The sequence below is a fragment of the Pseudophryne corroboree genome, chromosome 4, assembly GCF_028390025.1.
Source record: "Pseudophryne corroboree isolate aPseCor3 chromosome 4, aPseCor3.hap2, whole genome shotgun sequence".
NCBI lineage: Eukaryota > Metazoa > Chordata > Amphibia > Anura > Myobatrachidae > Pseudophryne > Pseudophryne corroboree.
Window position 1 is genome coordinate 387,416,036 of NC_086447.1, and position 25,805 is coordinate 387,441,840.

Below are 25,805 nucleotides of genomic sequence, written 5' to 3' on the forward strand. Positions count from 1 at the left end.
CAGGTCACAGAGAGTATCATCTGGATTATACTCATCACCACCAGTGCCATTGCCATGTGGTGTCCCACAAGGTTCTATACAATCCCCCATGCTTTTTGCAGTATACATGCTCCCATTGGGCAAAATAATCAGGCGCCATGGCCTGGTCTACCACTGCTATGCAGATGATACACAACTGTACTTGTCCTTTGCTCCGGGCACTGATAACCCAATAGCAACCCTAAATGGCTGTCTAGCTGAACTACAGGAGTGGATGAGCGCCAGTTGGCTGCGACTGAACCCGGATAAAACAGAGGTCCTTATGATATGACCGCAACATCAAAGGACAAGACTGCAGCATAGCCAACCAACTGGATTTACACTCGGGGATTCAGAATTACAGACCAGTGATCATGTGCGGAATCTTGGCGTTGTCCTGGATGGTGGCTTGACACTTAAACATCAGATATCAGCCACAATCAAATCCTCATTTTTTCACCTGAGGAACATAGCCAGAATCAAGCACTTAATTCCCTCAGATGATATGCCAAAAGTCATACATGCATTTGTATCATCTCGTTTAGACTACTGTAATGCCCTCTACCTTGGTCTACCAGCAAACGAATTGCAACGCTTACAGCTCGTGCAAAACACAGCTGCCAGGCTATTAACCAACCAGCCCCGTTCTAGCCACATAACACCCATCCTCTACTCCCTTCACTGGCTGCCTGTAAGATGGCGAATCATCTTCAAGATTGGCTTACTGAGTTTCAAAGCATTACATGACCAAGACCCAAGGTACCTGAAACAGCTTCTGACCCCATACTGCCCCACTCGATTACTGCGATCTGTAGATGAAGGACTTTTAGCAGTACCTAGAATCTACCGTAATTCATCTGGGGGTCGAGCTTTTAGTCATGCGGCTCCGACTCAAACTCACTTCCCCGCACAGTGCGAGAGGCCCCAACTACAGAATCCTTCAAAAGTAGACTCAAGACTTTTCTGTTTACTCAAGCATTTCCATAATGTCCTTTTTAGTATCTTCATGCTTCTGTATTTTATGAAAATGTACTTCATTATTTTCTGCACTATATTATGCTATGTATCTGTTAAGCGCCTTGAGTCCTATTGGAGAAAGAGCGCTATATAAATAAAATTATTATTATTATTATTACATCACTGCTAATGCAACACTAATACATTGGCATCTATTTATGAAGCAGTGAAAAGTATGGAGAAGTGAGCCAGTGGAGATCAGCTGCTACATATAATTTTATAGAATGCACTTTATAAATGTAACCTCAACACTGATTGGTTGTCATGGGCAACTTCACTGCTTGATATATATAATATACTACTGTTCTAGATGACGACAATAAAATTAATTCAACCTAAAGTCTAATATTGCTCACAATGTATCTCATTAGAGTTGAACACATATGTGTTCAGAAAACCTGTAATTGTAAGTATTGTAATTGGCAGGCTGAGCCGGGGGGCAGGGTGCCATCTGACCACCCCGGGATTGTACTATGTAGCTGTTTGGGGCCGGTGGCCACAGAGATTGGGGGCCAGGAGACATGCAGAGCATGCTGCTGGCCACTCTGTTTTTTAAGAGATTAATTTAATATTCCCAGCGTGTCCTCAGGAGGCAGAGTTTCAGTGGTGGAGCCAACCGGGTCACAGCTAGTACGTGGCATACCAGCCACTTCTGCTGCTTGTAGAAGGGCTATTATGAGGCAGCAGCTGTGGCTGGTAAGATACTGGTTTTAGCGTCCTGTAGCCTCTCACTGCCCAGCATTGCTCACACTGCTATGCTGTCCTCCTGGATTATTATGGAGTCTGGATAGACCCTTTTACCATACTGTACAGCAGTGACGTGCGGCGGGTGAGGCAGAGCCTTTCCTGTCATACTAACGTTTGTGCCAGAGTTTTGACTGCATAAAGTATATGAAAATACAAATAATTTGTTTGAAATATCTTGTTTGAATTATTCTAATCATCTTTATAGCTAAAACACTGGAGTAAAAAGTCTATGGCAGGTGAGGCAGTGCCTCCCCTGTCTATCTTTTCCGCTCATCTCTGATCAAAACTCACCAAATTAACTGTGTATAATGTCCACATGAACCCTTTGGCTCATATATTGCATGTAAATCTGGCTATTGTGCTAGCCAGTGCCCCCTGAGCCATTTACCTCACCGCACGTCCCTGCTGTACAGTGGGTGGTCTCTCCCCTGGAACCAGCCACCAATTAATTGAGCTGGTCCCTCCACTCCTGTCTCTCATCCTCCTTCGTGCTCTATCACATCTCTTCTCTGACCCACACCTTTTTCCTCCCAGTATTCAACCTGCGCCTGCCTCCTCCCACCTCCAGCCCTCATCTCTTGTCTTATGGATATCTTTATTAGCTCCAGTTGAGTGTCTGTTTTTTTTCTTTCTTCAGAGGGAGTTGAAAAAGTTATATGAAAAAAAAATAAAGTTTATTTACTACAAAGCAGTAAGGTGTACTTATAGGAGTATATGTGTATACACATATATACATTATATGTCTCAAATTGGCATGAATGTACAGTATGTGGGGTATTGTTTGGTTGTTTATAATACCTGTGTGTACATATATACGCAGTACAGGCTGACTCCAGATCAAAAACAATACTCTCTCTGATTCCCTCCCGAGTTTAAAGTCTGAAATAGCCCAAAACATATAGAGTGTAACTACTAAATAAATATTCCACAAGTCTGTGTAGTGTAATATATATATATATATATATATATATATATATATAGGTCAAATGACCAACTGCAGCATCCCGACAATGAGGAGCCCAACACCGGACAAGGGTAAGTATTGGGGGTGGCGGCTAGGGCTAAATCATCCGTGGAGGGTGGCGGCTAGGACTAGCCCTCAGCGGCTATGGCTAACCACCCCACTAGTGCCTAAACCTCACCCTCCCTCCCAGGCCATAGCCCCGGATTCTGTGTAGGTCACATGACCGCCGGGATACATACCGCCGGGATACATACCATAGGCAAATGTAGGGTGGGAAAGGTTTTAAGGATAATCATACTTGAGCACAGATTACTTAACTAGTACCTCAGTTATTTTAATTTCAACATCTGTGCTCAAGCATGGATATCACTAAAACCTGGACTATTAGTGCACCTTGAGGACCGAGGTTGGGAATCACTGCCATTTACAATCTACACTATCTATTTCTATATTATCTAATTATTAATACTGTATTCCATATACTATCTAGTATATGAAAAGACCAACTTGTACAGTGCATCCAGAAGTATTCACAGCGCTTCACTTTTTCCACATTTTGTTATGTTACAGCCTTATTCCAAAATGTAATACATTTATTTTTTCCCTAAAATTTTGCGATGTTTGCAAATTTATTAAAAATAAAACACTAATAAATCACATGTACATAAGTATTCACAGCCTTTGCTCAGTACTTTGTTGTTGCACCTTTGGCAGCAATTACAGCCTCAAGTCTTTTTGAATATGATGCCACAAGCTTGGCACACCTATCTTTGGGCAGTTTCACCCATTCCTCTTTGCAGCACCTCTCAAGCTCCATCAGGTTGGATGGGAAGCGTCGGTGCACAGCCATTTTCAGATCTCTCCAGAGATGTTGAATCGGATTCAAGTCTGGGATCTGACTGGGCCACTCAAGGACATTCACAGAGTTGTCCTGAAGCCACTCTTTTGATATCTTGGCTGTGTGCTTAGGGTCGTTGTCCTGCTGAAAGATGAATCGTCACCCTAGTCTGAGGTTAAGAGCGCTCTGGAGCAGGTTTTCATCCAGGATGTCTCTATACAGTGCTGCATAAATCTTTCCATTTATCCTGACTAGTCTCCAAGTTCCTGGCACTGAAAAACATCCCCACAGCATGATGCTGCCACCACCATGCTTCACTGTAGGGATGGTATTGGCCTGGTGTGTACTAGCCTTCAGTGATATATACAATTATTCTCTACTTAAAAGTTGCAAAATAACTAAATGTAACTGTTGCATTCATTTACTGCCAGAAAAGAAACCAAGACACAGTGGGGAACATATTTTTAAATATATAGCTACAACAACATTTTACATTTGTGGCAGATGACAGTGTAATATTTTTATCATGAAAATAATTAATCCTACAATTTCCAAGTATTTTATAAAGCAAGCAACGAATATGCCATGTACTAGAAAGGATGGCACAGACTAATCAAATACAATTATGCGTGAATAGTGCCGAATTAAGGGGGAGCGACAGGCGCGGTTGTCCCGGCCCCCCACAGGGTCGGTTAGACCCTACAATTGTCAAGAACAGGTGTCCACAGGCACCTGTTCCCATATAGGGACTGCTGTGGCTCTGCATTCTGAGTCCCTTCATAAGTGTCCCGGGACACATCAGCATCGTGTGACACAACACATCCATATTTGGTAATTAAGTGGTCATTTTATTGGAGGGAGCTCCCCAACTCAGTTTCCCTGGGGCCCTAACAAGTACAGCATTTTCAATTCTACAGTTGACCCTATGTTGACATTACATGCACCACCTAAACACAACTGATGCATTTATTGGTAACATGGGGAATGTAAGGTCAGCTGTAGACTGGAAAATACTGATATAAGGGTGTAAGGGTGTGGGTATGTCTGGCTGTGGCAGTAAAGACAGATAAGAGTTTCTAAGCTGGGAGGGAGAATTTTCCTATCAGTGAATTATTTTTCAATAACTCACATCCCATTTAAAAGCTCTTAAAGAATGGAACATTAGTTTAAAAAGATATAACGCTCATTTCCCAACTGGTAAAACTGTTGTATTTTAAGAGAAAAAAATGGCATCTATGGTGTGCGCTGGTTGTCCCAGGGAAGTGAAAATGATCATTTGGACACAGTCTGATTTATGACAAAAAAGACAAATGTTTTATTCTAAATATCCATGATATTAAAGTGACACAGTGCATATATCATGGCTCAGACATACAGAAACATAAATTAAAAGATGATAAAAAGAATGTATTGCACAGACCCTTATTTTGTAAATGTTGGTAATGTAAACATTAAAGGACAGTCTTTGTGCAAATTATTTAGCAAGGTGAGACTTCTGATTCATACCGTTCAGGGTGTGTGGTGTGTGCCTTGATGTAAAAATGGGTTCCAGCTGGGCAGCCCAGCACCACACCACACGCTTAGCCCAATCGCAGATGGAAGCAGCGAAGACGGCAGTGAAAGTCCAAGAAGGCTTGCGGGTCCCACTCCAGGCACAACGCGTTTCGGATTGCTATCCTTTTTCAAGAATGCACTCGCGGTGAGTGACCAGAGAGCCCTGTGCCCTCCTGCCCCCCACTCCCCTGTATGTGGCCCCATGTACCCCCTACCTTATGTATGTGTGGCACCCTCTACCCCCTCACCCAGGTATGTGCCCCCCTGTGTGTGTATGACACCTTGTGCCCTTCTTCCCCTCCCCAGCCCCCTGTGTGTGGCCCCTCTACCCCTGTCTTATGTGTGTGTGGCACCTTCTACCCCCTCACCCTGGTGTGTGGCCACCTGTGCCCTCTGTGTGTGTATGACACCTTGTGCCCTCCTGCCCCCAACCCCGTGTGGCCCCTCTACCCCTGTCTTATGTGTGTGTGGCACCCTCTACCACCCTCACCCTTTTGTGTGGCCCCCTGTGTTTGTATGACACCTTGTGCCATCCTGCCCCCCAAACCCCTGTGTGTGGCCCCTCTACCCCCCTCACCCAGGTGTGTGGCCGCCTGTGCCCCCATTGCTGTCAGGGGAATCCTGATGCACTGAAAAAGGAATTTCCACAGCTCCTTATCCCATTCTGTATATTGATACATGTTGGTGAAGCCTAATTGATATCTCATCTGCTTGAACATTGATTATATGCTCTACATTGTCTGTATCTGACACACTGAAATTTACAACCAGTGGTAATTTTTCCATATTAAGAAATCTGATAATAACCCCTGATGAAGTCCTAACGGACGAAATGCGTTGGGTTTTTTTTTTTTTTTTGCGGATCAGTATACACATCTGAACAGTCTGGTTGAAGATTTGATATTACATTCAATGGATATCATCAAAGTATAACTCATAAACACTGTGAAACAATATGCTTTTGTTCAGATATATGTGATTCTGTAAAAGGCTTTTTTATATGTATTTTAGACAATGTTATGAAATTCATTGTTTTAAAAAATAAAATAAAAATGTTATTGTACATTGCAAAAATCTAAGTGGTTTAGCTCCCATGAGAACTTTCTTTCTGTTTATATATACTGTATATATACTGCTCAAAAAAATAAATAGAACACTAAAATTACACATCCTAGATCTGAATGAATGAAATATTCTTATTAACTACTTTGTTCTTTACATAGTTGAATGTACTGACAACAAAATCACACAAAAATTATCAATGGAAATCAAATTTATTAACCCATGGAGGTCTGGATTTGGAGTCACACTCAAAATTAAAGTGGAAAAACACACTACAGGCTGATCCAACTTTGATGTAATGTCCTTAAAACAAGTCAAAATGAGGCTCAGTAGTGTGTGTGGCCTCCAGGTGCCTGTATGACCTCCCTACAATGCCTGGGCATGCTCCTGATGAGGTGGCGGAAGGTCTTCTGAGGGATCTCCTCCCAGACCTGGACTAAAGCATCCGCCAACTCCTGGACAGTCTGTGGTGCAACATGGAGTTGGTGGATGGAGCGAGACATGATGTCCCAGATGTGCTCAATTGGATTCAGGTCTGGGGAACGGGCGGGCCAGTCCATAGCATCAATGCCTTCGTCTTGCAGGAACTGCTGACACACTTCAGCCACATGAGGTCTAGCATTGTCTTGCATTAGGAGGAACCCAGGGCCAAACGCACCAGCATATGGTCTCACAAGGGGTCTGAGGATCTCATCTCGGTACCTAATGGCAGTCAGGCTACCTCTGGCGAGCACATGGAGGTCTGTGCGGCCCCCCAAAGTGATGCCACCCCACACCATTACTGACCCACTGCCAAACCAGTCATGCTGGAGGATGTTGCAGGCAGCAGAACGTTCTCCTTGGCATCTCCAGACTCTGTCATGTCTGTCACATGTGCTCAGTGAGAACCTGCTTTCATCTGTGAAGAGCACAGGGTGCCAGTGGCGAATTTGCCAATCTTGGTGTTCTCTGGCAAATGCCAAACGTCCTGCACGGTGTTGGGTTGTAAGCACAACCCCCACCTGTGGACGTCGGGCCCTCATACCACCCTCATGGAGACTGTTTCTGATCGTTTGAGTAGACACATGCACATTTGTGGCTTGCTGGAGGTCATTTTGCAGGGCTCTGGCAGTGCTTCTCCTGTTCCTCCTTGCACAAAGGCGGAGGTAGCGGTCCTGCTGCTGGGTTGTTGCCCTCCTACGGCCTCCTCCACGTCTCCTGATGTACTGGCCTGTCTCCTGGTAGCGCCTCCATGCTCTGGACACTACGCTGACAGACAAAGCAAACCTTCTTGCCACAGCTCGCATTGATGTGCCATCCTGGATGAGCTGCACTACCTGAGCCACTTGTGTGTGTTGTAGGGAGGTCATACAGGCATGTGGGGGCCACACACACACTACTGAGCCTCATGTTGACTTGTTTTAAGGACATTACATCAAAGTTGAATCAGCCTGTAGTGTGTTTTTCCACTTTAATTTTGAGTGTGACTCCAAATCCAGACCTCCATGGGTTAATAAATTTGACTTCCATTGATAATTTTTGTGTGATTTTGTTGTCAGCACATTCAACTATGTAAAGAACAAAGTATTTAGTAAGAATATTTCACTCATTCTGATCTAGGATGTGTTATTTTAGTGTTCCCTTTATTTTTTTGAGCAGTGTATATTGTTATATATATATATATATATATATACACACACACACACACACACATATAAAAGTTATATATATATATATATACACACACACATATAAAAGTTATATATATATATATATATATATATATATATATATATGAGTCCATGGGGGCCCCCTGCTCTTTAGTGCCCCTGGTCTCCCACAGCGTTAATCCAGCTCTGCACAGCAGGACGGCGCTAATGTGGTATGCCACCTGGTCAATTAACGTACTCCTGGCTGCTGTTGCACATGATACATTTATGCAGGCAAGTGGTTAAGTTACTGCGCTGAAGCTTCCTTTCCTTGGGTGTGAGCTCTTTTCCTGTTTGCTCCTGCCACACACTGCCGACTGCATTCATTTTGCAGCGATTAAATTATTTGAAATACACAATAATACAAAGCAATAGCCAATATCAACAATAGCAGAGCAAAATGACATGCACAAAATATTGTTTAATATAATTTATTTATTATCAGTTATTTATAGTGTGCACACATATTCCCCAGCGCTATCCAGAGAATATCTGCCCTTTCACATCAGTTCCCGCCCCAGTAGAACTTACATCTATATTCCCTATCACATGTACATGCAGACACATTCACGCAAGGGTTAATTTTGTTGGGAGCCAGTTAACCTACCAGTATATGTAGGCCATGGTGGGAATCGAACCTGTGACCTCAGTGCTGTGAGGCATTAATGCTAACCATTACACCATCCGTACTGCCCAGTAATGTAAGAAGAATACTAACTTTGTAACTGTAAACATTAATAATAGCTCAACTAGTAGTCTTCTTGACTTGAATATTTTTTGGCTCTCTGATTACTTATTTATGTAATACCCGTTTCAGACTGCCAGCTTGTGACCCGGGTTATTGCACATGAGCGCAGTAATCCGGGTTGCAGTGCAGTCTGATAGGGCCCAGGGAAAATATCCTGGGTTGAGTAACCTGGTATTTCAACCCTGGTAGCGACCAGGCTTAAATACGACTGTGCTTGGGAACGGGTTGGCGGGTCGATGCGACACGTTTCCCGTTCACACTGTATGGACGGTAGGCACTTGGAGATCATCTGATTTCTAAGCACCGCCCCTGCACACATCAGTGCTGATGTCACCATCTTGGCAATATGCCGGGCTGGGGCCAGCAGTGTAAAGGGGCTCAGGCGGATTCCACCCAGGAAGCTCCCGTGTACGTTTACCAGGTGCAACCCGCCAGTAGCGGTGTGAAAGGGGTATAACAGTGTGTTTCATATACTATGTTTTAATAATGATTAAATGTAACCTTACAGGCCATTTGAAGAAAGCCTAAAGAGCATAAGCGTAATCATTCACTCAGTCATGACAGTCACGGGCATTGATAGGGGATTACCATTTTCGCGATTGTGGCTGCAAAACATGTGAGTCCGGGAACTTGTTCCAGATGGTCATTTATCTGGAGAGAAAAAAGGGGTGCTACAATTGAATTGCCTGAAAAAAAAAATATTCTGCAAAAATCGCTGTAAAAGCCCGTGTTTTTTCTCTCCCAAAATTTTTTCAGGATTATTTGAATTCCCCTACATGTACTAATATGTGTAAGTTGGTTATGCACTACAACACCCGATTACATTGCTATCTGCTACATACTGTATTTGAATAGTTTCAAGAGATTTGTGAACATAAAATGACGGCTGTCGCAAGAATGGATTAGTCACAGGCACAAAAAACAAACAAACCCAATCTGGTGCTTAGGGCAGAGGCGCATGTGCCAGAGTCTTTGCTTTCAGAGTAGCGCCATCTTTCCAAAGATATCACTGTGAAGCTGGTGGTGCATAGGGGATACGGTTGTTAGGTTGACACAGCTTAGGTCGACAGTCATTAGGTTGACCACTGAAGATCGACATGCATTAGGTCGACATGGTCATTAGGTCAACATGTACTCGGTCGACAGGTCAAAATGTTGACATGAATTTTTCACATTTTTTTTTTCATTTTTGGGATTTTTCCATACTTGACAATCCACCTGGACTACGATTGGAACGGTAACCTGTGCCGAGCGAAGTGGTAGTGGAGCGAGGCACCTTGCCCAAAGCATGGCGAGCGAAGCGAGCCCTGCGAGGGGATACCGTGCACTAATTGGAGTTCTCTGTCCCTTTACGAAGAGAACAACACCAAAAAAAGTCCAAAAACTCATGTCGACCTTTTCACCTGTCAACCTAGTACATGTTGACCTAATGACTGTCGACCTAAATTGAGTCGACCCAACGACCCATACCGGTGAATAGAAGGGAGGACCCACTTGCCAGGAACAGATAAGTATACTCTGAGTGCAGGGTATGCAGTGCGGGTCTTCCTAGATCCAGGGGCCCATGTGCACCAAACACCCTGCATCCATTGTAAATATGTCTGTGTAGTGTGTGCACATGTTGTAGAGCAGGGTAGGCAAACTGTGTGGCACTCCAGCTGTTGTGGAACTACACATCCCAAAATGCCCTGTCACAGTTTTAGCATCCCCTAGCAAAAAAATTGAGGCAGGGCATGCTGGGAGGTGTAGTACCACAGCAGCTGTAGTGCCACAGGTTACCTACCCCGCTTGTAAATAATATAGATTGTACATTGTACTGTGGCAGGGAGAGATGTGAATGAATGCATATTTTGTGTAAGGTACCGTACAATACAGTATATAGGTACCAGTGCCGTAACTAGACATTTTAGCGCTGTGTGCATGAAATGGCATCGGCGCCCCCCCCTTATTTAAAATAGGGGCAGTGCGCGCGTCAAAAATAAAGGGGTGTGGCTTCATCTGGAAGGGATGTGGCCACACCAATTCATATTACGGTGCACAGTAGTCTCCATTATTCAAATTACGCCGCACAGTAGCACCACTACACCAGGTAGAGCTCCTTTTACACATTATGGCAGGTAGAGTCCTCTTTTTACACATTACGGCAGACAGCGTCCCCTTTTTACACATTACGGCAGACAGTCCCCCTTTTAACACATTACAGCAGATAGTCCCCCTTTTACACATTACGGCAGACAGCCCCCCTTTTTACACATTACGGCAGATAGTCCCCCTTTTTACACATTACGGCAGACAACCCCCCTTTTTACACATTACGGCAGATAGTCCCTCTTTTTACACATTACGGCAGACAGTCCCCCTTTTTACACATTACGGCAGATAGTCCCCCTTTTTACACATTACGGCAGACAACCCCCCTTTTTACACATTACGGCAGATAGTCCCTCTTTTTACACATTACGGCAGACAGTCCCTCTTTTTACACATTACGGCAGACAGTCCCCTTTTTTATGCATTACGGCAGTCAGGCAGATCCCGGATGCTGGGATGCACTTCCCTCATCCCAGCATTCACAGCGGCGGCGGCCAGCCTATGTGGAAGGAGAGGGATAGCTGCAGCGGCGGCGCCGCCATCAACTACAGTTGGCTGCTGCGGCTCCCTCCTCCTCCTTCTCCACTGTCCCTGGAGCTGCTGCTCCTCTGCTCGCTCAGGCGGCATCTAATGAGTCAGTTTGACTCATTACAATGCCGCTGACTAAAGTCCCCTTGGAACAGGGATGCGGCCAGTTGCGCCCTCAGTGCGACTGCAAAGTGTGCCAGGCACACACGTAGTTACGGCCCTGATAGGTACTATTTAAATAACTTTTAATAAATAATACTATGCACATTATGCAGGTGATTGATCTACTTGGCATCAGTGTCACTTCTGGTGACCTATAGTTCTTTAGATACATATATCATTCCATGTAACAGCAATTAAATCAGTTGGGCAGTGGTAAGCATTAATACCGCTTGTACGGTTCAAGTGATTTGTGCCTGTTATCATGTAGTACGTGTATCTTCATATAATTTAATATGGTCTATCAGAGTGTCATACTGTACTAATAGTGAAAGTGCCTAATGCTACTTCCCACATCATGGCAGTATGATAGCTGCTTCAGACTGATAGTATATGCACAGGGTCTGTGATCTTACGGACTGGTGCCTGAAACAATTCTGAATGTCATACCATAGCAGCTGTATTGTATTTGTCTGTCCCCACCAGTTAGGAATTCCTCAGTAGAAAGGAACGCTATTTGATGATCATGAATATATGTATTATTTTTAAGAAAGTGAAAAAGCAGTTGTTACATAATCTGATGGAAATAGAGCCGTATAGCAGCCTCAGAAGAAGTGTTCTGGAAATGGATCATTAACACAATAAATAGGTTACTAAAGTTGGCTTGCTAAAGTAACGCATGGATGAAACAGTCTGTGAACACAATGAATAAGATACTCTTCTGCAACAAAGTTGGGCTGCTACATTATTCTATGAATGATACTGTATTTTGAGAGATGATAGTGAATTATAAACATCTCTGTATATTATATTTGAGACAGCTCATCATGTTCATTTATATAGTATATTTGCTGTATTATAATTGGGTATTTGGCCTCTTTGAGGATACAGTATACTGTTTGTTAAAAAAAATTCTAAAATATATCTACATAAATTTACTGTACATCTGTGATCTTCAGATCTAAGCAACTAAAATATATCTAAATATCAGATCACATTTATATACAATTGACAGATGATACATATTTGTAATAAAGAAATACACTTGTGGATGCAGTTTTTAATCACAATATTGTGTTTTCATTTCACTAATCTCTATGAGCAAAAAAAGTGTACTGAGTGCTTCAATCTGGATTTCTTTCTTTCCTTTTTGGCAGGGCTGTTTCTAGCCAATATTGCTCCCAGTGCGAATTTTAAAAATGCGCCCCCCCATGACATAAAAAAATGTGCTCCCCCCCCACACACACACACACACCTAGATAAAAAAAAAATTGTGCGCGCTCCCAGCAAGGGGCGAGGCCTCATATAAATGGGTGTGGCCTCATTTAAATGGGAATGGCCTCATCTGAAAAGACTACCTCACAACCAGTTTTTGACCCTGCTCCAACAGATCACGACCACCACAGGAAAAAAAATTCTACCATATTAAGCCCCACACAGTAATGCCCCCTGCACCATATTATGCCACACACCGCAATGCCCTTGATACATTAAATACCCACACTACGGCAGGCAAGAGTCCCCATTTCACACATTACGGCAGGTGTCCCCATTTTACACATTGAGAGAGAGAGAGAGAATACTTACAGAGGCGTTTACCGCTCTTCGGCCCACCTCACCAGTCGCTCCTCGCGCCGGCCTTTCCCTCTTCCTAACTTGGATCCCCCTCTGTACTCCGCATGGGGGGGGGAGTTTCGCAGAGTGACGGGGTTGCGTCGTGACGTAACGACGCAACCGCGTCATTCCGTGAAACTCCGCCCCCCGAGCGGGTTACTCAGGGAGAAATAGGAGGGGGAAGCAGGGAGCCACAGTTAGTGCCGCGGCAGGCGCCCAGTGCGGTTGCACTGCTCGCCTGCCCCAAGAAACGGCCCTGCTTTTTGGAACTGTTTCATCTATTTGGTATCAGTAATAAGTTCTAGTCTCACCCTGTGAAGCCAATCTGACAACTACAGTATCACAGTAGAGCTTGTTTCACCTTCCTCTGGATCAACACAAATACATTTTATTAGTTCGGATAGGATGACGGTTGGTTCTAAATCCAAGTTGTGTAAGGGACCTCTGATGTCACCATGCCCAAACAGGGTACCCGAAATGTACCCTCGCAGGCTCGCTCACCACGCTTCGGGCTCAGTGGCTCGCTCCGCTTTGCTCGCCACCAGGTTACTAAAGGTAGTAGTTGGTAGCGTGTATAGTAGAAGAACTATCCCACTGGCCTAGCTCCTCCGCTGGTGATGTGGCTCCTCCCCCTGACATCATAGGTCCTTTAGGTCACTTGATTCTAGCATCTACCATAGGATGATCTGTATCTTTTTTCAGCATTACTTTGTAGCATATATTTGAGAGATACATAAAGCTGCATGGCTGAACTGTAGGAGGGTAGGATGTACAGGAGGCCACTGTCTGAGGTACATATACTGTAATTACTGTGAACTTTAAATAAGGTCAAGGTCTTCTTGTAAATATCCCAATGTGTGTGAAACAGATAAGAGACACTGTATCTGTCCAAAGATTTAGTATCACCCTTATGTTACTCAGTTGTGTTTGCTTTATGGGGAGTGAAAGATACAAAACAAAATGTAATTCTAGCAGTGTACAAGTATATAAGCTGTATAAATGGAAATTACTGCAGTGTCCAGTTATATGGATCTTCCCACTACTCTGGCTACTGCTAAGGGGCCTATTTACCAAACATAAATCATGAGAAAATAGTAGTCTCTGAATAATTGGCACTCATTTGTATAAGGAGTTTATTAAGCATCAAATGGCCAGAGCCAGAGGTGGACACAAATGCATTTGCAGCTGTATATTTGGACGCATCTGATCTGCAAAAATATGCCAACACCACAGCTGCGGGGATTTGTACAGAGATGTCCACTGATGGCGTCTCCGATCTGCTGCTTCTGTGCAGAGATGCAACATAAGCAGCAGCAGCAGCATCAGTTCTTTGAACAGCCCTATGATTTCTCAGAATGTCTGCTGCAAGTAAGCTCCTAAGCCTTTAGAACTCCGTATGAAGACGTAGTCACCAGCTGAGACACCCCCATTATCTCACTAACAGTCAAACTGTACAATTTCACACTGCGACCACCGTTACAATGGCAGGACCATCAGGATGCATGCGCATTGCAACTCAGACCCATATGCAGTATAACACTTTGTGTCAATCTCTAAATCAGGCTCCTAATGCAGAAGATCTCTCTGAACTCTCCTGCATAGCAGAGCGCACTGTGGTACCCATATAATGGACCCTATTCAGGTTGGATCACAAAATTAGAGAAACGCAATCCAGACGATTATTGAATGACTGCGCATGTGCATGGCTCGCATTGCGCGTACACACCCACGATTAGCAATTATTTCTGTGAACGCATTGTGCTTCAATGCAATCGCATTGTGATTGTAGGAAGCCAGCGTTTAGGGGAGAAAACATGACATTTTGTGGGTGTGTTTGTAAAAACACACGCGTGCAAAGGCATTTTCCGGATAGGTCTCTAACATCAGCAATGACCACTTCCAGTCTCTTGTGTATGCTGAATTATGGACGACCTTGCCTGGCACAGATGGAAAAACTCTTTGATGTTCCGGTATTTGGGTAAGGTTATGAGATCACATCAGCATTGCGATGCATTCGCAATTTCTGCAATGTGCGTTTTTTTCTCTGTTTCTGGTAGGCAACTATTTGATCGCAGAAACTGCTTTTTAGCAAAAACTGCAATCCGTGCTGAATAGGGTCCAATGTACAGAAATGTTGCTGTTGTGTTTTTATCAAGCTCCACAAACTTTCAGCTTTTGACTTTGTGAACTAACACCATCTTCGTCAAATATATAAAAACGTATTCAGGCACCAATAATAATATTATAAATCTATGGTAGATATTTACTCTGGATTGACTGCCACTTCAATCAGAGGTCACTGAACACCAATACAGAAGAGAGCTTAGCAAACACCAAATAATAAAGCACTTTCTATCCAGAGTTAATTAATCAAAAAACATGTATTACAAAAACATACGTTACACTCAGCCGATGATATATAAAGAATTTCTAAAGTCATAAAATTACTTTAATCACAATTGCCACCATGAACATCGGATAACATGCAAAAATGTAGTTTAGTAGCACCAATCCGTTAGTAAGGCAAAACATTCAGCAATAGTTTTTAAGATATGGAAAGTTGCAATTAATATATAGTATGTCAATTCCATGCAGCCATATTATAAGCCATACACACAGAAGGGCTAATTCAGACGTCATCGCTGCTGTGCATTTTCACATAGCGGGCGATCAGGTCAGAACTGCATATGCGCAGGCACCACAGTGTGCCAGCGCATGCCACAGATGCGATCGGCATCTCAGCCCAGCGATCGCCTCTGCCTAATTGACAGGCAGAGGCATTCACTGAGCGGGAGGGGGCGGGCCGGTAGCGCTGGGCTGCTGTTTTGGGGGTGCGGTCCGGCAACACAGGCATGCCCGGACCGTGCATGGGGTGGGCCGTATCACGCAGCCGCTACGACCCAGAGAGCAACGGGTAGCTCCATGCCAGTGCGCAGGAGCTGCGCTGGTAGGGAGCTACTCTTCAGGTACAAAAGCATCGCCGCAGTGCAATGCTTTTGTACCTGGGGAGGGGGGGGGGGGGCAGAGCCAGACATGCGGGGCAGACTAGCCCTGTGCTGGGCGTCCCCCTGCATGTCTGTGAAAGTGATAGTAGATGTGCTAAATTTAGCACATCTACGATCAGGTCTGAATTACCACCAGAGAGCAGAGTGTGTTACTTGCTGAATCCATTTACTCAGTTTTTCTAACAGCAAAACATTTCAGTGGAAACAGCATAATACTCAACTAGTCCAGCGTGGCCACGCTATATGTATGCAAAATATCCACCACAGCTCAGTGTATATCCAGGAATGTAGCCCAATACCAATGGGAAGATCTCACCAATCCTCTGCCAATTGCAAATAATTGCACAATGCTAGATCACCGGGTCACAAGTGCACCAAACTTTATGCATTTATCTGCCTCTCTACATCAATGGCTCTATCCATCAGCAGCTTCCTCAGAAGGTTCTGGCTCCTAAACCTAACCCCCCACCACCACCACCACCGACCCTAACCCTCCCGCTATACTTACAGTCGGGATGCCAGCTGGAGGGATTCTGGGGTCAGTCTACTGACCCTGTCGGGATTCCAGTACTGGCATTGTGACGAGTTTCGGATTCTGATCGCCAGGATCCGCATCCTGTGTGGTGCATAGCTTAATGTAACCCTCCCTTATGTCTGATAAGGTTACTAAAACTAATAATGTGCCTCCACCCAAGCTATTGTTTTATTAACAGGCTGCCTGGGTAGCCTGACCTTTATCAGTACTTTAAATGCGTGTTTTAATTATATATCAATTATACATTACTGATATACCTGTTCTTTTTCAGCTCTCCCAATCAGTCTCCAGCAACAAACAGTTGGTAAGTATTATAGTTTTAATATTACATTATACATCTAATTCACTTTCCAGTAACTATGCATATAACATAAATAACATTTTCTAGCTACCCCACTTTCCTATACATATCAATTGCATGCAATACACAAAAAATAGATGGTGTTAACCTTGCATAATGAGTGACCCGGGTACTCTGTAAAATCTGAGTTGCGCAAGTTGAGGCCCATAAAGTTAGTTGTGACTAGCGATACTAGTACTCTAGAATTTAATAAATGGCAGTCTTTTTATTGAGCTTATAACCAGCTTTCAACCATTGACGATGAACTCCTGTCTCCTGGGTAGTAATAGTGTCTTTAAAGGAGTTACAGTTTATAACTTTAGGATTACATTTCCTTACTTTGTATCCAGTAAGCTGCAGGTGGCTAACTAAGCTGTGCAAGGTATAAAAGAATCAAATATATCTCCTCTGTATCCTGTGAATCACTCTAAAGGCCAGTACTGACTGGCCGATGTGGGAGAGATGTGTGCTGAGCGTGTGGTGGGATTGCTTAGATTTTAAGCAGCGATCGCTCCGTGAGTACCCCCCTTAAATCTTTAATATCCAGACAAATCAGTCCAATAGCTGACAGTCTTTGTTCTTACAGACTTATGTCTGTCTTGAATATCCTCTATAATAATTATAACATCAATGTCTCTCTCTCTCTCTGCATATCTCTATTTGCAGTCTCTGGTAATTAGAAATTATACTCTAATATTCTTAGTCCTGCTCAGGTGCATAGGCAATTTCATCACCCTTGTGAATGTATATGTACACAATTATAATCTCCATTTCTGTGATAACATCTAATAAGGTGATATACAAGTCCTCCCTGTCCTTTTATCAGATGCTTAAATGAGGATAGTCAATGAAAAATAATATGAATTCTTATGCTGCTAACTGGGTAAAGGAAAATATCCACTCACTATATATATATATATATATATATATATTTATTTATTTTGTGGAACAGCGTACAGGTGCGCTCCACCGTGATTTGCAGATAGTGATTTCCAGGAGTATACTCCAAACGTTTTATCAGCACCAAGTCTTTGTTTCAGACTGCAGCTACCTCTTAGAGAATCCCGGAATCTCACGGGATGATTTGTCTAGAGAAAGAAATTAGAGGAGCGCCTCATAGTGCAATATCGTTTATTCATACAATATATATTAAAACCAGCAATTGTCACAATGATATTTGGCTTAGTACCTCATGGTTCTTCTGAGTGGGCTTAAATACCGCTTGTTTTTTTGTAAAATATCCCCTGGTATCGCCTCCACCAACCGCCGATCCAGCGTCAGATCCCTGGTACTCGTGCTGCCCGCCTCACGTTAACGATCCTCAGCACGCCGGGACACCGCTACTGTCTGCACGGGGAGGAGGACGATTCAGGATGCTAGAGTCACGTCACCAGGCCCCAACGCGTTTCGTCGTAAGACTTCGTCAGAGGGTTGGCCTTGGTGACGGGAGCTACTACTTTATACCGGCAACAGCCAATCAATGCACTCAAAGCATTAGGTGCACCTGTGCACTTAAAAACCTTTTTACACAGTTTCAGACTTGCTTATTTAACACAATATATAAAACACATATATACAAGTATAAAATAGAAAACAGACAAAATATAGTTGCCACAGGCAACATGATCGAAGACATCCATACAGGTTTATATACTTTGTAACAGGCTTTAGTATTTTAAGTAAGTAAGGTAATATTTGGATCATGCAATAAGTTTATTAGTTCACATAGTGCCTGATGTGGATACACTTTTCTCTCCAGGTTGTCAGTGCGGCGTATGTGGAGGACAGTCCGGAAGCCAGGCACCAGTGTAAACCGGGTTTCCGCGGAGACGCGTTGTGTCGGAGGCGGGGGATACGATGGCGTCCCGGTTCCCTAGGCAACACAGGAGGCCGACGGCGCACGGAAGGAGAACTCTACGGCGCACTGATGACATCACTGCACCAGAGGCGGCCGGGCGAGACGCACAGCCCGCCTTCGGACGCGATGCTTCCCGCCAGAGGGTCTTCTTCACAATATAAGGTACTGTATGTGTTTGTTTTATTCACTTTTGGTTCACCTTGACAAAGGGGCGGGTGTGCCCCGAAACGTTGGCCTGAACAGTTTGTAACATGGATTAAATTTTGCACATTTTTTCACTTACCATGAGTCTCTGAGTGCCGCTGTGTACATGGGATACCTATATATATATATATATATATATATATATATATATATATATATAATCAGGATACTGTATTAAATAGTCATCGACATTTCCCGATTAGATAAAGTCCTTTGACGTGCCACTGTATTATAGCAAGTTGGCTCGTTGTCTTTTTACTATATATCTCCATTGTTAGTCAACCAACCCACACTGCACTGCCTGACTTCAGTGTCTACCAATGGGCTAGCATATGCTAATGTTAGTTTTACAGAGGAGAAGGTGCGGTGTGATGCAGAGTAGCTTTGTCACCCCTCATATGATTTGCTGCCTTGTCCCCAGTTACATAAAGCAGAGTGTTATTTTAGCCTATGGTGCAAGATGCAGTATATAAACTGTGCACATCACTTACACCTCCTGGCGATGCTGCTGCTGCGGTACTCCCCTGACTCTTCCCTTGGCTCTCAGATAGGCTTTTGGACTGCTCTGTCCCTGCTGCAGGCATTACTTCTAACTGCAGTACCCTGCCTCAGCGTTATGGTAGACTGCTTGCCTCAGGCTCTGAGTGGCTCCTAGCTCCCTTCTATGACTGGCTCATTTCTGCCACTATGGAGCCGCTTTCTCTCTCACTGCTGCTTCTGCTCCCTGGGCTCACTTCAGCACTGCACCCTGGAGCTTCTCGGGTCGCCTCTCACTGCTGCTTCTGCTCCCTGGGCTCACTTCAGCGCTGCGCCCTGGATCTTCCATGGCCACCACCTCCACAAGCGATGCCTCTATCTTCGTCTCCGCCTCTTGACACAGGTAATGCCTGGTGTGGGCAGAGCTACTCAGTTTCCAGCAGCGCTGCTGTATGTTTACAGCATACAGCTCTTTGTAGCTGCGCGCTGGAGAACTGGGTGGTCACTCTGGCCGGGGGAACAGCAGACTGACTCTCGCCGGCGGTAGCACTTTTTATATGCTCTCAACTGCCGCCGCGTGGGCCCCCTCTCTGAACACAGCTCTAATTCTCCATCGCGCAGGGCCCCCTCTCTGCACACTGCACTATTTTACTGGCGCGTGGGTCCACTGTGTTAATGGCAGCTGCAGCACCTATATAGCTACAAGAGCCCTCATCTCTGTCGCTATCTACATACAACACACTCTCTCCATTAACCACTATTGCTGTATGTTATTGATCCCCCTTTAGAGTTGGTATATACAGTTTCAAAATATGTATATACAGGTTGAGTATCCCATATCCAAATATTCCGAAATACGGACTTTTTTGAGTGAGAGTGAGATAGTGAAACCTTTGTTTTCTGATGGCTCAATGTACACAAACTTTGTTTAATACACAAAGTTATTAAAAATATTGTATTAAATGACCTTCAGGCTGTCTGTAGAAGGTGTATATGAAACATAAATGAATTGTGTGAATGTAGACACACTTTGTTTAATGCACAAAGTTATAAAAAAATATTGTATTAAATGACCTTCAGGCTGTGTGTATATGGTTTATATGAAACATAAATGCATTCTGTGCAAAGACTTGGGTCCTATCCTTATGATATCTCATTATGGTATGCAATTATTCCAAAAAATGGAAAAATCCGATATCCAAAATACCTCTGGTCCCAAGCATTTTGGATAAGGGATACTCAACCTGTATCAGCATAAATAATTATATTTCTATACTTACTAATTCATATGTATACAACTCATTATTATTTAACACAAACACATTTTTGCATACAGAAACCATACCAATTTATAATCCCCACATCTATATTTACATATTTATAGCATTAGCCTGATATTTGGCTACATTAACAAATGGCTGCATGAAAATGATATATTATATATTAGTTAATTGCAACTTTCCATAGCTTAACAGCTATTTGTGTGTATTTTGCTTTACTAACGGACTGCTGCAGCTTAAACTACCGCTACGAAAAACTACACTTGGTATGTTTTCAGAGGTTCATGGTGTCAATTGTGATTCAAGTAATTTTATGACTTTTTTTTATAATTCTTAATATATGTAATAAATGTTTTTGTGTATAATTTACCCTGGAAAAAAAGCGCTTCATTATTTGGGGTTTGTTAAGACCTTCTTCATATGCCGCTAGCCTATATTACCTTGGTTATCAGCATCAGATAGATACATGTGACTACCAATTACTACATCATCTTGGATTTATTGATCATTGCTCTAAGTTTTTTTATACATTTAGAAAACCTTTGAAGAGAACCCATTAATTAACCTAATTACAGTACCAGCTCCCATTTCCCTCCAAGCTACTTGAGAGACTTGCCTACACTCGCCTCACACACTTACTTAAGTCCACAACTTATTGGACCCACTACAGTCAGGATTTCATTCCCAATACTCCACAGAGACAGCAGTGATTAATGTAGTGAATGATCTGATCACTGCTAAGTCTAAAAAGGCCACTTCTTAAGGCCAGTACTCACTGGCCGATGCTGGAGAGATGTGTGCTGAGCGAACCTCTCAGCACACAGCTCACCCGCCGCTCAGCACAGCACGATGTGTGCTGAGCGTGCGGGGGGAGATGGGGGGCCGCTCATTTCACCCAGCAGGTGAAATGAGCGACCCGCTAGATTGGCCTGCACGGCAGGCCAATCTAGCACCAGCGATAGTGATGCGCGGGGCTGCACATTGCTATCGCTGTAGGGGGTACACACGGAGTGATCAGTCTAGTCAGATTGCTTAGATTTTAAACAGCGATCGCTCCGTGAGTACCCCCTTAATTCTTCTAGATATTTCTGCTGCAATTGACACAGTTGACCATTCTCTTCTCATACAAACACTACAATCCCTAGGTCTCCAGAACACAGCCCTTCCTTGGTTCTCATTCTACCTATCTAATCGCTCTTTCACTGTTTGTTTCTCTGAATCCACCTCCTCTTTACTATCTCTCAGTTGGAGTACCACAAGGCTCAGTCTTAGGTCCTCTGCTTTTCTCAATCAATACCACATCACTTGCCAATATTATCAGCTCTTTCAGATTTCAGTATCATATGTAGGGAGATCATACTAAAATCTACCTATTCTCCCCAAATTTGTCACCATCTGTAATAGTCCATGCTACTTTTTTCCATTTCTTCATGGATGTCATCTAGCCACCTCAAACGTAATATTTCCAAAACAGAATTAATTATAGTTCCACCGGCCAATAGTAGTTACCAACTGGATATCTCTATCGCTAATGAAAACTTGACAATCAACCCTACCCCACAAGCTCCTTACTTAGCTGTGATCCATGACTAGAGCCGGCCCTAACCAATATGATGCCCTAGGCAAGATTTTGGCTGGTGCCCCCTAGCACTACCGCTGGTTCCGCCTCTGACCTTGCACCTCTTTCCCAGCACCATCATCCCTCATCCATAGCAGTCCTTATTTTGGTGTTTGTACCCCCTATATTTTAAATAGGAACAGTTTGCACATTTGGCGCACAGCCCAAAAAGGGGTGTTTTTTTGCTGGCAAAGGGCATGGTCACACAATAGTAACCCCAATTCCAATTACGCCACACAGTACCGCAACTTTATTCACATTTTATCATGCAATAGTGTCCATAATTCACATTACATCCCACAGTAGTATCACTTTACCTTATAAACGTTACTCCTCACAGTAGAGCCCCTTGTTCACATTGCATCACACTGAATTGCTTCTTATTCACATTACACCACACCCTATTGCTCTTTATTCACACTAGACGACACAGTAGTGCCCTTTCTATACGCAACGCCACATAGTAGAGCACCTTATACACATAATGCCACACAGTAATGCCCCTTACACATGAGACACATTATTAATGTCCTTATAAACATATTGCGCCTTACATATTATGACAACCTTTATTAATGCCCTTTTACACATAATGTCCCTTACACATATGCCACACATTATTAATGCCCTTATACACATAATGACACACATAGTGCCCCCTACACATTTGCTGCACGTTATTAGTGCCCCTATACACATAATGACACATACAGTAGTACCCTGGTACACATATGCCACACATTATTAATGCCTTTATACACATAATGACACACATAGTGCCCCTTACACATATGTTGCACATTATTAATGCATTTGTACATGACACACATAATGCTCCTTACACATATTCTGAACACTACTGCACAACCAACCCACTCACATGCACACAGCACTCACACTGCCACTAACACTGTGACCTCTGCCTCTGCTTGGACACAGATGTGTCCTCATAAATCTTGCCTCAATGTGAACGTCGGGCACATTTTTTTAATGAAAATGCATCTTATTTGCATTGCTATGTGGCTAGGATGCAAAAGCAGCTTCTGCTGATTAAAATGATATGCAGCATGCCTATATACTATGTGAGACTGTGGCTGTATCTGCATATGAAATGCTACACACAGAATATAGGCATGCCGCATATCATTTTAATCAGCAGAATCTGCTGATGCCCCTAGGCATATCAAATGCCCTAGGCAATTGCCTAGTTTGCCTATACCTATGGCCGGCTCTGTCCATGACATAGAACTGTCCTTTGCTGCCCATATTCATTCCATTTCCAAGTCTTTGCCCTTATTTATCAATGAGTGATACATTTCACTGTGAGTGATAAATTGCACCAGCCAATCAACTCCTAACTGCCATGTTACAGACTGTGTTTGAAAAATGACAGTTAGGAGTGGATTGGCTGGTGAAATTTATCACTCATTGATAAATAAGTACACCTGTTACATACATCTAAAAAAAATATCCACAATACTATCATATTTTGCACATGACACTGCAAAAAATTCTAATACATGCACTTATTATTTCCCAAATTGATTACTGCAATAGTCTTCTTATTGGTCTTCCCCAATACTGACTCTCACCACTACAATCCATTTTAAGTGCAGCTGCAAGGCTGATCTGCCCCACTAAATGTTCATTGTTTGCTGCTTCACTTTGTCAGTCCCTCCATTGGTTACCTGAATTGTACTGCATTCAATAAAAAATACTTTTACTTATATATGGCTATTAATCAAACTGCACCAACATAAATCTCTATTTTTATCTCAAAAGTTCCCAGAGACCAACCTCTCCGCTCTACACAAGTTCTGCATCTCTAATCCACACTTCCCATTTCCCATTCACAGTTACAGAACTTTTTGGGGGGCTGCACCTACTCTGTGGAATGGTCCCCAATGCACAATAAGACTTTCCTCTAGTCTCCAAACCTTCAAGTGTTCCCTGAAAACTCGCCTCTTCAGACAAATTCCAGAACCACCCACATGCAGTCCAATGCATAACTTTAAATATTTTATCCTTCTTTCCTTTCACATACTGCTGACCCCAGGCCAGCATTCCTCTGTGACTGGATCATATGGATATGGTATTGTCACACTTTATTCATGTCTCTCTCCCTTTCGTAGTATTGGGACAAGAGTAAGTGGGTAATTTTTAATAGTATTAATACACATCTATTTACAGTATTATTCATTTTCAGTTGTGGCCCAATTAGGGATATACTTGTTATCATCAGTACTTTGTGATATGGGCAGCAAGAACAACAGGACCTGAATCAATCTCTGTGTGCATAGTGAAAATAGGTGCTATTTACCAGCATGCAGTGTTGTACACATCCCTTCCCTTATCCCTATACCCCTGTGAATTATCACTGGAATCTAAGTTCCTTTCATGGGTGTAACCACTTGGCTGTGTACTGTAGTAATAGGACCATCATCTCACTGACACAATAGACACCCTGCTTAGTAAGCATTAGGCAAGCTTATATGAGATTGATGCCATTTAAAATTAACTTCTGAGTAAATGTTTTTCTGTAGGAATACAGATCTTGGAAGACTCCTTAAATCAGCCCTTTCACATGCCTAAAGCACAAGATCATTTCTACAGCCTATTTAATCATTTTAGACAAATTCTACACACATTAGTGTGGGTTAGGAGTAGGACCAAAATGACCAGCAATCCCATCAACATTTGATTGAGATCTATTGAGCTAGTGACTGTAATGCTATGCACAACAATTTCACTCATGATCAGACCAACTTTATGATTTTCAGGACAATTAATCTTAAAAAACATCCAATTTTGAGTATGCACACTAGTTATTTATTGTTCCAATCCAAACATTTATCTGTTTTAATATCGTTACAAGTGTGACAATTTTTTTCAACATTAAATTTTTATTAAGAGTATTCGTAGAAAAACAAGGAATACAGAAAAGAAGAGAAGGGCAATAAAACAAAAGAAAAAATATAAAGAAAAAGGGGAGACAGGTTATACAACAGTATCAAGCAAATACAATAAGTACAGTATGTCGCACAGGTCAAATAACGTCCTCAGTTGGGGTTTCATTCAAACTGAAAGGAGGGCTCAATGGGGTGGAGGGAATAGCAGGTGTACACTTGCCCTCCGTAACGTAAACATGCGACCGGAACCACTTCATAATAGGGGAAGATGGAGCAGAAGAGTATGCAGCCTCCCTAGTCTCCATTTCAAAATGAAAGTGGGTCTTGGATACAACTTTCTCAAAAGGTGGAAGAGAAGGAGATTGCCAATGTTGGGCAATGGTAGCTTTTGCAGACATCAAGATGTGGCCCAGATCATATCGAGGGGATTTAGGGACAGCATTAGGATACCAGTGTAAAAGAGCCAATGAGAGATCCTGAGCTAGAGTAAGGCCGAGAACATCTTGAATAAGCTGAAATACTTTAGTCCAAAAGAGACGTAGAGCAGGGCA

At 43.1% G+C, this 25,805-nt stretch overlaps 1 protein-coding gene across 2 annotated transcripts in view; it reads right to left on the minus strand.

The window, feature by feature from the left end:
- The window catches only part of LOC134911447 (glutathione S-transferase 3-like), an 89,873-nt gene that overhangs the window by 58,979 nt on the left and 5,089 nt on the right, over nt 1–25,805 (minus strand). Inside the window, exon 1 of one of the 2 annotated variants that reach the window (XM_063919652.1) lies at nt 16,542–16,628. The exons of the other annotated variant lie outside the window; for it this stretch is intronic. The gene's annotated coding sequence lies outside the window, so the exon portion shown is untranslated. Of the gene's footprint in view, nt 1–16,541; nt 16,629–25,805 lie in introns of those variants that run through there. 2 annotated transcript variants of the gene reach the window in all.